Source organism: Aquarana catesbeiana, linkage group LG02, assembly GCF_042186555.1.
Source record: "Aquarana catesbeiana isolate 2022-GZ linkage group LG02, ASM4218655v1, whole genome shotgun sequence".
Classification (NCBI taxonomy): domain Eukaryota; kingdom Metazoa; phylum Chordata; class Amphibia; order Anura; family Ranidae; genus Aquarana; species Aquarana catesbeiana.
In genome coordinates this window covers 430,090,539-430,103,066 of record NC_133325.1, presented here as the reverse complement: position 1 = coordinate 430,103,066, position 12,528 = coordinate 430,090,539, and the positions used below count along the sequence as shown (strand labels likewise).

General features: G+C 40.0%; 1 protein-coding gene across 1 annotated transcript in view; it reads left to right on the top strand.

Annotated features, from left to right (window-relative positions):
- The first annotated feature begins 990 nt into the window (after positions 1-990).
- Positions 991-12,528, top strand: part of LOC141128303 (uncharacterized) — a 122,828-nt gene continuing 111,290 nt past the window's right edge. The window contains exon 1 of the mRNA XM_073615513.1: positions 991-1,463. The gene's annotated coding sequence lies outside the window, so the exon portion shown is untranslated. The remainder of the gene's footprint in view (positions 1,464-12,528) is intronic.

The window sequence follows — 12,528 nt, the reverse complement described above, 5'->3', positions numbered from 1 at the left end:
AAACCGATTCATGAAATTTGGCCTAGGCACATATGACTGTAGTGTTTACTTATCTCTCTCCAAAGCCCTGAGTCCTGTGTCTTTCTACTATTTTGTTCCTCTGTTATCAGCATGATAACTTCTGAAAAGTTCTCAGAGACCGGAGATAAAACCAGCCTGAAATGTGTGTCGGGGTGGGTGCTATAATTAGATTAGCAGAGAGCTTGTTTTTGTCACAGCACAGCTCTGAAAGTATCTTCGTTCCTCTGCCTATGTGGAGGGGGTGCCTTTCCTCCAATCAGCTGTCTCCCAGTGTAAGCCAAGGCTACACTCCTACTGCTGAATGAGGAAGTAAAAATTCTAACCCGATGTAAAAATTCTAAAGAATATAGCAAGCTGTCTTCAGATATATCAGCAGATATACATGTAAAACTTATGTAGGGAAATTTGTTTCATCTCTGTGTATCATCTAAGGCTGTTCACTTCACTGGGTATAGGAGAAGGTTTACATCCACTTTAACCAGTTCCCAACCGGCCGCCGCAGTTTTCCTGCGGCAGGTTGGCTCCCCTGGGCGAACCACCGTAACTGTAGACGCTGTAAGAGGCACACAGAGCAGATGCGAGTGCCTAGCAGGCGCGATGACCACCGGGTATCCGCGATTGCTCGTGACAGAGCGAGAACCGGGATCTGTATGTGTTTACACACACAGATCCCGGCTCTCTCAGGGGAGAGGAGAGAGAGCGTGTGTTCATACTAAGTACACCGATCTCTCTCCTCCCCTAGTCAGTCCCATCCCCCCTACAGTTAGAAAAAAAGATTACAGCGCACACATACTAAAATGACATTTAACTCCTGCAAGGCTATTTAAAAACACCTGAGCATATTCAGAAAATATGGGGATTTAGTTACACCATATGGCCATATAGTGCTAAGCCCACTATTACATCAAAGTACCCCAATATCAGTGGGTCCTACGCTCTCAATATGCAGATATTTAACAAATTATACCCGATAAGGAAATTAAAATCATTAACATTCATCAATATGATTATTTAAATGATGTTGTTCACATTTGTATCTAAAAAAAAAAAAAAAAAACTACAGTTAACAAATCTACGCATTCTCATTCTATGTTAGATATCTTAGAATTTACCCAGTCCAGCATACTGACTCAAAGGTGTCAAGAACTCAAACAGGTATTATGGCTACACAAAAATATCACTTATAATCTTTTAAAGGTTAAAATATATAATCTGCTAGCATCCTGCAGGTAGACTATAATCAGGCACATTGTATGTTGTTATAAAAGTAGCCTTGTACTGGTACTTACACAAGGCATTTGCACTAGAGCATCCCTAAAGGGTGGAGCTGGGAGCAATTTCCAGAGCAGAGAGGAAAGATTCGATCAGTTGTGTTGCTGCCTATTGCTTCGTCTCCTGAATCTGCACACTTTACAACTGCTACTACAGACAGCATCTTCTCGGTGAGTTTAGCACTGTACACATACTTGTGTTTCTTCTAGCTGAGGGTAGGACAACGTATTCAAATAGAGTAATATCATATGATTGTAATTTCCTTAAATGCATTGTAAAATTTGATTGAAAAAATAACAAAATACTGCTCTATGAATCTTAGTGCACTTCATTTTTTTTTTTAAAGCGGACAGGAAAAGAATGACATTGTCCATAGCAACACGACATGGTTTAATCTTTTAATCTGCCATTAGAATCTTGTCTCTATGGGCAATACTGTTTTCTTCCATGGTCTTGAATTGGCATACATTTCTGCTACCTGTTGATGTATGTTTTTACTGAAGGAGAAAGTTTTTCTTTCCAATTACTTGATGGATGTTTTCAGAGGTCTTGGGAAAAGTCTGATAAAATGTTTTTTATTCAAATACTGTTTGTTTATTGCATTATCTTCCTGCTATAGTGTACTTTGTTACGTGATCTGAAATAGGAAAAAAATGTGCTTTTATTGGTATAAAATATTTATGTGGCTATAGATAAATTTACTAAACACAGCTTGTAATCCAGGCATCACCCATTCTTAATTGCTTACTTAGAGGAAAAATAAATTTTGTCCTTATTTGTTTGGATATTAGAAATAAAAACTAATTTCCAAATTTAAAAGTGAACTGCAAATCTGGTGTGAAATTAATACTATTTTTAATTTATTCACTGGCTAGGGGCATATATACAATATATGTGCATAAAGGCCCTATTCAAACCTGCCCAACAGTATTGGGAAGCCCATTTACTTGAAAGGGCTACCCTACGCACAACAAATGCGGCAAAGTTAGCTCAAGTACCCTTCTTTTAGCACTGATCCAAGTGCATTTTACATTCCGCATTTTGCCATGTTTTGTTGCATGAGATTTCTACCCGCATTAGTTGTGCCAATAAGAAATATTGGCACCGCAGGCTCATTAGATGTTTTGCTGCATTTATTTTACTACGTTTTCAAAAAATGTGGTCAGAAATGTGTGATTCTGCTCGTTTTCAGAACACCTAGCTGTGAATGCAGCCTAAGGAAATTTTTTTTCAAATGTATGTGAAGTACAGTGGGGAAAATAATTATTTGATCGCTGCAGATTTTGTAAGTTTGCCCACTTACAAAGAAATGAAGGGTCTATAATTTTTATCAATATAATTTTTTAAACTCAGCCCTGGATAGGCAACATGCTTTAAAGCTCAACTCCGGGCACAAAAATTTTCATTTAAATATATACCTCAATAGCCACAAAGGATATACAGTGGCAAAAATAATTATTTTATCCCCTGCAGATTTGTAAGTTTGCCCACTTACAAAGAAATGAAGGGGCTATAATTGTTATCATAGGTGTATTTTAAATGATAGAAACAGAATATCAACCAAAAATCCAGAAAAAATACATTATACAAATGTTATAAATTGAGTTGCAGTTCAGTGAGTAAAATAAATATTTGATCCCCAAGCAAAACATGACCTATTACTTGGTGGAGTACCCCTTGTTGACAAGCACAGAGGTAAGAGGTTTCTTGTAGTTAGTGACCAGGTTTGCACACATCTCAGGAGGCATTTTGGTCCACTCTTCTTTACAGATCTTCTCTAAATCCTTAAGGTTTCTTGACTGTCGCTTGGCTGTGTGCTTCTTCTTGAGCCACTCCTTTGTTGCCTTGGCGGTATGTTTTGGGTTATCGCCATGCTGAAAGACCCATCCATGACCCATCTTCAGTGTTCTAGCTGAGGGAAGAAGGTTCTCATCCAAGATTTTACAATACATGGCCCCATTTATTGGCCCCTCAATGCGGCAATGTCAATCTGTACCTTTAGCAGAGAAACAGCCCCAAAGCATAATGTTTCCACCTCCATGCTTGACTGTAGGGATAGTGTTCTTAGGGTCATAGTCGGCATTTTTCTTCCTCCAAACACAGCAAGTCTACCTCCTCAAGAAGGCACATGTACAGTCATGCCAATGAACATCTAAATTATTATTATTATTATTATTCAGGATTTATATAGCGCCAACAGTTTACGCAGCGCTTTACAATATAAAAGGGAGACAATACAGTTATAATACAATAAAATACAAGAGGATTAAGAGGGCCCTGCTCAGAAGAGCTTACAATCTAATAGGGTGGGGCAGGTGGTACAAAAGGTTGTAACTGTGGGGAATGAGCTGGTGGAAGTGGTAGGAGATTAGTTGGAGACGTGATAGGCTTTCCTGAAGAGATGAGTTTTCAGGGATCGCCTGAAGGTAGCAAGAGTAGGGGATAGCCGGATAGATGGAGGTAGCGAGTACCAGAGGATGGGAGAGGCTCTGGAGAAATCCTGGAGACGAGCATGGGAGGAGGAGATGAGAGAGCTTGAAAGCAGGAGGTCTTGAGAGGAGCGGAGAGGTCGATTTGGGTGATATTTGGAGACAAGATTAGTGATGTAGCTCGGGGCAGAGTTGTGAATGCCTTTGTATGTTGTGGTTAGTATTTTGAATTTAAATGATTCAGAGAAGGATTGGGAGAAAGTGCTGTGGTCAGATGAGACCAAAATTGAGCTCTTTGGCATTACCTTGACTCGCTGAGTTTGGAGAAAGAAAAATGCTGACTATGACCCTAAGAACACCATCCCTACAGTCAAGCATGGAGGTGGAAACATGATGCTTTGGGGCTGATTCTTTGCTATAAAGGTACAGGCCAACTTTGCTGCATTAAGGGGCCAATGGATGGGTTTATTGTAAAATCTTGGATGAGAACTTTCTTCCCTCAGCCAGAACACTGAAGATGGGTCGTGGATGGTTCTTCAAGCATGACAATGACCCAAAACCTACCGCCATGGCAACAAAGGAGTGGCTCAATAAGAAGCATATTAAGGTCATGGAGTGGCCTAGTCAGTCTCCAGACCTTAATCCTAGAGAAAATTTATGGAGGGAGCTGAAACTTCGAGTTGCCAAGCGACAGCCAAGAAACCTTAAAGCGGGGGTCCACCCACACCGCCAAAAAAAAAAAATATTAAAAGCCAGCAGCTACAAATACTGCAGCTGCTGACTTTTAATACATGGCCACTTACCTGTCCCAGGGTCCAGCGATGTCGGCAGGCGACGCCGAGAACCCGCTCGGTTCTCGGCAGCTGCCGCCGCCATCCTAGGTGAGGGAATCAGGAAGTGAAGCGTTGCGGCTTCACTTCCCGGTTCCCTACTGCGCATGTGCGAGTCGCGCTACGCATCGTAAGTGGTCCCCGCTCTCCTGGGAGCTGTGTGTTTCCCAGGAGACAGCGCGGTGGGGACGGGAAGAGGCGTAGACTCCCATGGGAGTCTATGCCGGAAGTGGGTGCAAATACCTGTCTTAGACAGGTATCTGCACCCCCCTCCCCCCTGAAAGGTGCCAAATGTGACACCGGAGGGGGGGAGGGTTCCGAAAAGCGGAAGTTCCATTTTTGTGTGGAACTCCGCTTTAAGGATTTAGAGAAGATCTGTAAAGAAGAGTGGACCAAAATACCTCCTGAGATGTGTGCAAACCTGGTAACCAACTACAAGAAACGTCTTACCTCTGTGCTTGCCAACAAGGGTTTCTCTACCAAGTAATAAGTCATGTTTTGCTTGGGGATCAAATACATATTTTACTCACTGAACTGCAACCTAATTTATAGCATTTGTATATAGCAAACATGTTTTATGTGTTTTTTCTGGCTTTTTGGTTAATATTTTGTCTCTATCATTTAAAATACACCTATGATAAAAAAATATAGACTCTTAATTTCTTTGTAAATGGGCAAACGTACAAATTCTGCAGGGGATCAAATAATTATTTTCCCCACTGTATATATGTAATTCATAGTTGCAAAGGGATTCATGCGACGTATTAGGGGACCTCCACACATTGTTTTTACCCATGGGGGGAGCTTTGATGACCACTGATCAAAGCAAACCTCACTTGAATGCTAAGATTTTATAATATGAATTCTATGCTGTCTTTGCAGGCTGGGCGTGGCTGTAGTTCTGCAGTCATAGTGGTTCCATAAATGACACTTTTCCCAGGAAAGTACCGGTCTCCCCAAAAAGGCTATTAAAGACAACCTGTATTAATCTATATTTCACATACACTATATTGTCAAAAGTATTAGGACGCCTGCCTTTACATGCACATGAACTTTAATGGCATCCCAGTCTTAGTCTGTAGGGTTCAATATTGAGTTGGTCCATCCTTTGCAGCTATAACAGCTTCAACTCTTCAGGGAAGGCTGTCCACAAGGTTTAGGAGTGTGTCTATGGGGATGTTTGACCATTTTTCCAGAAGAGCATTTATGAGGTCAGGCACGGATGTTGGATGAGAAGGCCTGGCTTGCAGTCTCTGCTCTAATTCATCTCAAAGGTGTTCTATTGGGTTGAGGTCAGGACTCTGTGCAGGCCAGTCAAGTTCCTCCACCCTAAACTCGCTCAATCATGTCTTCATGGACCTTGCTTTGTGCACTGGTACACAGTCATGTTGGAACAGGAAGGGGCCATCCACAAACTGTTCCTACAAAGTTGGGAGCATGAAGTTTTCCAAAATGTCTTGGTATGCTGACGTCTTAAGAGTTCCCTTCACTGGACCTAAGGGGCCAAGCCCAACCCCTTAAAAACAACCCCACACCATAATCTCCCCTCCACCAAATGATTTGGACCAGTGCACAAAGCAAGGTCCATAAAGACATTGATGAGCAAGTTTGGAGTGGCCTGCACCGAGTCCTGACCTCAATCCGATAAAACACCTTTGGGATGAATTAGAGTGGAGACTGTGAGCCAGGCTTTCTCTTCCAACATCAGTGCCTGACCTCACAAATATGCTTCTGGAAGAATGGTCAAACATTCCCATAGACCAGTGGTTCTCAACTCCAGTCCTCAGGACCCACCAACAGGCCAGGTTTGCAAGATAGCTGAAATACATCACAGGTGATATCACTTGCTGCTCAGTGATTGCAGTATTCTAGTCTGCAACTCCCCAAGGTAATACTTAAAATCTGGCCTGTTGGTGGGTCCCGAGGACTGGAGTTGAGAACCACTGCCATAGACACACTCCTAAACCTTATGAACAGCTGTTACAGCTGCAAAGCATGGGCCAACTCAATATTGAACCCTATGGACTAAGACTGGGATGCCATTAAAATTCATGTGCGTGTAAAGGCAGGTGTCCCAATACTTTTGACAATATAGTGTATGTGCGTGTGCATTTGCATACCCACAAAAAAAAAAAAACTCAAGGAAAGAAGTCCCCAAACACGCTGAACGGAACCACGTGGTGCTGCAGCAAAATGTGGTTTTGCACGTGAAAATGTGCACTGTTGCCAAGTGTGATTAAATAATGGCACTTCCAGGTCTGCTAAAGGACCTTGTGATTATGCACGCATTCCCAACCACGCACATATGTAAACCTAGGCTTAGGGCTCAGTCACAACAGGTGCTTTGACAGTGTTGATCAGCAGAATCTGCTTTAAAGTCAATCTATACGTAAATGCTAACCTAAAGCTACAGTATGTTAAGAATGAATATTCTGAGGATCAAATGCATTTGAGTATCTGGATGGACTGACAGTAGATTGCTCCAGAAAGTATATGTAAGAGATCCATTGCATAAAAAAAATAAAAATTAGAAAGCGAAAAATGTTTCTTTCTATACTTTGTATTTATATATCAATATGAGGGCTCCTAAGATGTTGCTTACATATGCAGTTCCTTCCTGCTTCCTTATTTGCAGTGCTTCATAATGGTTGTGATTTACTGTTTTTTTTATCACAATGTAAAGTTGATTCATGGTTTAATAAAGACAAACAGGCTGTGCACTTTTCAAGGGAATTTTCGCTTGGTCTAGTGAATGGGGTGAAGCTTTGCTGACATCCATCATATAGTCCTGTGCTATCAAAAATACGGTTTTATTTATTTTGCCTGCATGTGATTGGATATACTATGCAAAGTGATGTTTCATAACATTTACTAAGCTAAGAGAAAATTCCCTTGCAAAATAAAAAAGCCTATTGATAATATTTCTACTATGCAGGGAGTGCAATGCTATGAAAGTTGTTAAAGTTGGTATGGTAAAAACTGCCAACAGATAGGCAGATAGACCATATATGTCTCTTCTGTCAAAGATGTTTGTCTCTGCCTCTCAGTCCTTTTTTTTTTTTTGTAAGTGTATGCTGAGCCATGCATGTGCAGCTCAATGTGCAGTTTCAGCAAGATTCTGTGCCGGGTGGAAGTAACTGCCTTGTGCATGCATGCAGGGGAGTTACTTCTTCCGAACCTGGCTAACCAAGAGGCCAAAGACTGAAGCCAAGAATGGTTTGGAGAGGTGGTTGCAGGGACCCAATCACACAATTGGCAGGACCTTGTTGGAGCACGGATAAGCCCTCTAAGAGTAGATGTTGGCTATATCCTCAAGTTCAGCTTAGCTAGTACTCTAGTACTAAAAATGAGCTGGTGCAGCATTATGTCCAGGAAAGGTAAGTATTTCAGCCATGCTGTTACCTGTCCATCTCAACAAGCCTGTAAACATTTTATGGCACCACTTTAGCATGCAAAGTTTCAAATGGATGGGCAGTCAGTCACCTTTATCATATGAGGAGTGTCCTGGTAGAATTTCAAATAGCTTCTGACAAATTATTTTTTTTATTTTAAATTGGCTTATATGTAGTGTCCTAATTTCAAATTCATATAAAAATGAAAGTGTACATAAATACCCCTTAGTCACTAAAACTGTTGCCTTTTTTCATTGTTTTCTAAGAAAAAAGTTTTATGCCATGCTATATTAGTATGTAAGCTTCCCTGAAGACTTACTGGGAAAACAACCACTGTATAGAACTTCCTAATTATCAGGCTATATCACCTAATGAAGAGTCCTCTGTGGCTTTGAAATTACATAGTTAACTATGACATATGTAATTTGTACCCTACGGCAAGCATTCATTCTCTGTGTTGGTTTGCAAATAACTTATTCTTCAAGTTTTAAAGGCCCCTTTTAAATTGTACTGTCATATAAAAGTAAATTCCTAAAATAGAGTGACACTATAATAAAAAAAATACATTAGACATATACTGCATAAGAAGTATAGGATTTATGTTTACAGAAGCCATAGATCTGATGCTTGACTAAAGCTAAACTTCGGAATAGGCTAATATAATCTAAATGCATATGTCATACAGTGGATATAAAAAGTCTACACACCCCTGTTAAAATGTCAGGTTTCTGTGATGTAAAAAATGAGACTAAGATAAATAATTGCAGAACTTTTTCCACCTTTAATGTGACCTATAAACTGTACAACTCAATTGAAAAACAAACTGAAATCTTTTAGGGGGGGGGAGTAAAAATAAAAAAATAAAATAATGTGGTTGCATAAGTGTGCACACCCTCTTATAACTGGGGATGTAGCTGTGTTTAGAATTAAGCAATCACATTCAAATTCATGTTAAATCAGTACACACCTGCCATTATTTAGAGTGCCTCTTATTAACCCCAAATAAAGTTCAGCTGTTCTAGTAGGTCTTTCCTGGCATTTTCCTAGTCGCATCCTACAGCAAAAGTCATGGTCCGTATGACAGGTCAAACCGCATTTCAGATTGAAGCCTATTGCCAGCAATAGGAGCGTCCCAATCTGTGCAGTGCCGCACCGATTTCCTAAAGTAGTTTCTGCACTACTTTTGGCGACTTGGGGGGTGATTTCAATAGACATCTGTGGATGAACCCGCAGAGATGTTTCTCAAGTCGCCCTCCGAAGTCGGACTGAAATGTGGCTTTGAAATCATACGAGTTCAGATGAACTCACAGGATTTCAAAGCCGTGTTCAGTGTGAACGAGAGCTTAATGGAAGAAAGAGATTCTGTGGACAGATGTCTTTTTCACACAAAATGAGTTGTCATTAGAAGCATCTTCCTAAATTGACAGGACTAATCGGTGTACCACATATTGTAGCCAGTCTGTGGGAGCCAGAACTATTGTTGGTTGGTAGAGGATCAAATACTTATTTTACTCACTGAACTGCAACTCAATTTATAACATTTTTATCATGTATTTTTTCTGGATTTTTGGTTGATATTCTGTCTCTATCATTTAAAATACAATTCTGACAAAAATTATAGCCTCTTCATTTCTTTGTAAGTGGGCAAACTTACAAAATCTGCAGGGGATAAAATAATTATTTTTGCCACTGTATATCCTTCGTGGCTTTTGAGGAATATATTTAGATGAAAATTTTTGTGACTGGATTTGAGCTTTAAAGCATGTTGCCTATCCAGGGCTGAGTTTATAGCCTTGTGTCCTAGTCCACAATACCAATTTACCATTTCTCATATTTTTCCCTCCTTTGCTGGCTTCCAGCTACTCTTGGGGACACAAGAGCCTTGCATAAGGCTCAAATCAGAAAGCTAACACACCTGAATAAGGAACCTGGTTTAAAAAAAATAAGTTATTTTCAGGTTAGAAGTGGGCCTTATTCTGTGCTGCCAAATACTGTACTGTATATGAGTTCCTGTTTTGTGCTGGGGGTATTCTAAATTATGTACCCTCAGCACTGTAATGTAGGTGTCACTGATAGCTCCAGATCACATGATAAACAATTGGGAGATGGTAGGTTGGCCCCCTGATCATGTGATTGGGATGCCTAGGAGCCGGCAGGAAAGGATTAAAGTCAACAAATGTAAAAATCAGTTACATTACTGAAAATAAAGATCCTTTTGTCTGGTTTTCGTTATTTAAGCCTTTAATGCCGCGTACACACGAGCGGAATTTCCAACAGAAAGAGTCCGATGGGAGCTGTTCGTTGTATATTCCAACTGTGTGTATGCCCCATCGGACTTTTTCCGTCGAAAATTCAGACGGACTTAGATAGAGAACACGTTCTATATTTTTCCGACGGAACAAATTACTATCGGAAAAAACACTCGTCTGTATGCTGTTCTGAAGCAAGTACAAGACGGAAGCTATTGGCTATTGAACTTTTGTTTTCTAGTCCCGTCATATGTGTTGTACGTCACCGCGTTCTGGACGGTCGGAATTTATTGTGACCGTGTGTATGCAAGACAGCTTGAGCGGAATTTTGTCGGAACTCCGTCAGAAAAACCTTCAGAGTTTATTCCGATGGCAAAACCAGTCTTGTGTACAGGGCATTAGGTGAACTGTGCCCTATATCCATACAAATCCAGAGGTATCTAAAACTAGATTTTTAGACACACTAGATTGTTGCAGTCATTGTATGCTGCTGCCTCCTTAGTTTTGTTGGATCTTTTATTTAATGTACACAGTTAGCATTATGGAAAATGCTGTAAGGTTAGCACAGACTGAAACTGGACCACCAATGGTCTATTAAGGAAATCTAAAAATTAGGTAATTCTACCCACCAACATTCACTTCATAATTTATTACAATTTTTAGATGAAGTGATTCTTCGATAACCTTGAAATAAGGAGAACTGAGAAAAATGTAATGACCTATCCTATGACTTTCATAGATACCAAGTGATAGTGTTACATGCAGAATGGTCAAACTGTTTCTTACAGCTTCTCCATCCCCATTTCTGGCATGCCTTTTTTAACGTCTTATCTCGTTAGTGTGATACTGAGACCAGCCAGTCAACTGGCGTAAGAGGGAACAGTAAGTAAAAATCCAGTAAATACTGTACATTTGTACATACTTTGTATGAGCTTACATATGCTGTTTCTGCATATTTTTTTTATTTATCTCTGGACTGTATTAAATCTGTTCAGGAATCATGTCCACGTAGTGTACTTCATTTTTAATAAGGTTCTGAAGCCTCCTAGGAGACTTGTTCATGGCGTGCAAAGTTGTCACTTGTGTGGTGTCCCACTTGCTTTTACGTACAATTTACATGAACGTAAGTCAGTGATCCCAGTGGAAGTATTTATGTGAACATTCGAGCTGCTAATAGGTCACGCAGCTTGAGGAAAATTGTACAGAGGATAACAATGGAACATAGGCCCGATGAGTTCCTAGCTTGTTATTTATCCATCAACACCAAGCCAAGAGTTTATTATGTTTTTCCTTGCCCCTCCACACCCTAAGTGATGGGATTCACACATTGCTACTACTTTTAGTGACCTTTGCTGCAAATAAACATCTGTCGAAATATATGCAGGACTGGTGCATTTATTTATTGGGTATACTATGGCTCTTTTGTAAGGCAAGATGCCAATTAATTGGCAATCCTATGATTCCCCTAAACTAAGGCTACTAGATTTTCAAAATTAAATCCAGGGGCACCTTACTGACTACCTATAACCACACCCAGAAATCTGGGAGCAACTTATTGACCAAGCCCATATATATCCACACCCAGAAAACCACTCCCCATTTGTAACCATGCCACGAAATCACACCCCCATTTTTAATATGCCCTGAAACAATTGGTTACAGGCTTTTAGAACAAGAGACTGGCATTTAAAGTATAAAGACAAAATGCGTTGGGCAGCATGAGTACAGAACTGGTGTGCTGCACTATATATGCGCCATGGCAAATTGTGGGTGTGACCAAATTGTGGTAATAGTGGGAAAGGATTAAAGGGATATGGGTAAATAAAACTATAATCTTCTTTGCACTGGGTCGAAAATGCCAGGTCAGGAGTGCACAATGCACATAGTAAAAGGGACGAGCGTGCAGGGGTCAGGGTTATAGATTGTAAAGCGTATAGGGGTCTGGAGTGCTTAACGTAGAGAGTGCAAAAGTCAGGCGTGAATAGTGTTGTCCATTTTCTCTTTATTATTTTGCAGAAGATATTATGCATTTACAGGAACAGTATGAAAACAGCATTAATACATCTGAGTTTTAATTATGATTAAAAAATAATGAATACATGTGTGGACAATAGAATCGTTTTTGTGTATGTATTATATAAGTTCATATATACTGTATATCTACATTCAGTGAGATGGCAAATAAAGTCTTTCATATTAGAATGTATAGTACTGATTTCAAACAGTATTAAACCCAAAAACAAAAAAACTGATATATTGCAGCTTACCAAAGTTTTGGCATCAATAGTTTTATTTTTTAGGTTTTTTTTTCTTTACTTCTTGGTGATCCAGCCAA